Here is a 2067-nt window from a genome sequence, read left to right as displayed (position 1 = left end):
ACATCACTGATGTCCAGTGGCGGGCGGTGCATTTCACACCTAGGCCTTCAGTGATGTCCGACACAGTCCTACCTGAATTATTCTACCTCTTAATACCATCATTATGACGCCATGGCTCTAGAAACTAGACAGAAACACAGTATAACCGGGCGTTGCATCACCTTAACATAATCAGACAAGTACAACAGAGTTATATTAATATTTCCGAAGCATTTTTAATCAATAAATCCGCATTTACAATGAAGAGTGTGATCTTTAAGATCGCTTCGCTTGGATACTGTCAAAACGTTTAAATAAAGGGCACTTTTATCGTCAAGAAACGTGACAAAACAATTCAACAAGTCTCCTTGAGTACTTTTACTGCACAGCTGATTCACGTGCGCCACCCACGTAATCTCCACATCTCTTGCAACCTGCAACAGACGCATCAAACATTTATTTTATAAGCCTATATTTGTCATTTTAATTACCTATATATTAATTCGTTAATATTGAAACAAAATAAAATGAATTTTAATTACCTATATATTAATTCGTTAATATTGAAACGAAAATAAAATGAAATAACGAAATAAAATGACAAAATATATACAAATAAAATAAAAAATAAAATGCTTTGTACTCACCATAACAACTTCATTTGAAAACAAAATCCATCCTCCTTTCTTTCCTCAGGAATACTTCAATTACTCTGTTGTAGAGTTTATCTGTACGCTTCAGCTCCATCAATAAGTGCTTTTCAATTGACATGGAAGCTAATGCTGAAAGCCGAGTCTGTCCAGTAGCATTTCTGGCATACGTTTTAATTCGCTTTAAGGCCGAGAATGACCGCTCGACCGAAGCAGTGGACACAGGGATGGTCACTGCCACACATGCCAAACTGTAAAGCTGCCCCATGGTCTCACTCAGATTTTTCTGCTTAAGGAAATGAAGGAGATCAGTCGGACTTTTCCCTTCAAAATCGGTCATGGCATACATTACAGTCAGTTCTGTTTTTAGCCGGGACAGATCGAACAGTGTTCCGTGACTCTGTGTTAGGCTGGAGAAGGCTGTTTGCGGGAATTTCATCCGGTAGGTCTGAAAGTGCTGGGGGTCGAGGAGGGAGAGAAACATTAACTTCTCGTGGTCTTGGAACCTGTTCCGTATCTGACAAAGAATGTTGTCCAGAATATTGCTGTGGAGCTGTTGGTAGTGTGCGCGATCTCCTTGTGCTGTACGTGGGCCTCTGCGTGCGCTCGGACCACTTGAGATGCGCGCTGTGTCCTCGTAGATTTGTCTGAACCGGCACCTCTCTCGCTCAATTGTGTCACAGAACTCGTTCACCCTGGTCAGACAGAATTGCACATCCAATGTTTGCTTCTGGAGTATGGCAAAGAGCACATCTGAATGCTTAAAAATATCATTGAATGTTTCAAGCAAAAAACAAAACTCAAAATCATCCAGACGTGCATGAAATCCTTGAGCGCTAAGCACAGTATCCCCATCATACTCATCATGATGTTCTGGTATGTGGTCAAACAGCTCCTTGAGGGCAACTCTCTTCTCAAAGACTGCATTGACCAATCTCGAGGTATATTGCCACCGCGTTGGTGCAACCTTAGGAAGACGACGCTTGCAAATGTCATCCAGCAGTTGGGTGCGCTTAGGGGATCTGGAGAAAAATGCTGCAAGGCCATTGAGGCTGGCAAAAAATACCTTGCATTCTTTAAGCTTTGAGGCCCCTTGAGTCAGTACTAAATTGAGTCGATGTGCATAGCAGTGAATGAATAAGGCCATAGGTGCCCTCTCCTTAACTTTAGCCTGCACCCCATTTAGTCCAGATGCCATGACCGCTGCACCATCAAAACACTGTGCCACAACTTTATCCAGGCTACATTCATATTCCTCCAAGAAACGTAAAATAAGAGCGGCAATGTCATCAGCTCGCTTGCCGCTTGTAACGTCTTCAAATCTGACAAACCGCTCCTTGACACCTGTGTCCGTCACATAACGCAGGACAAGTGCCAGCTGTGCTACATTACCCACGTCTGTCGTCTCGTCCACCATAATAGCGACAAAGGGTGCCCT

Source organism: Nansenia antarctica (assembly GCF_963989245.1).
Source record: "Nansenia antarctica genome assembly, chromosome: 15".
NCBI classification, from domain to species: Eukaryota; Metazoa; Chordata; class Actinopteri; order Argentiniformes; family Microstomatidae; genus Nansenia; species Nansenia antarctica.
The sequence above is the reverse complement of the archived record's forward strand: the minus strand, read 5'-3'. Positions refer to the sequence as shown.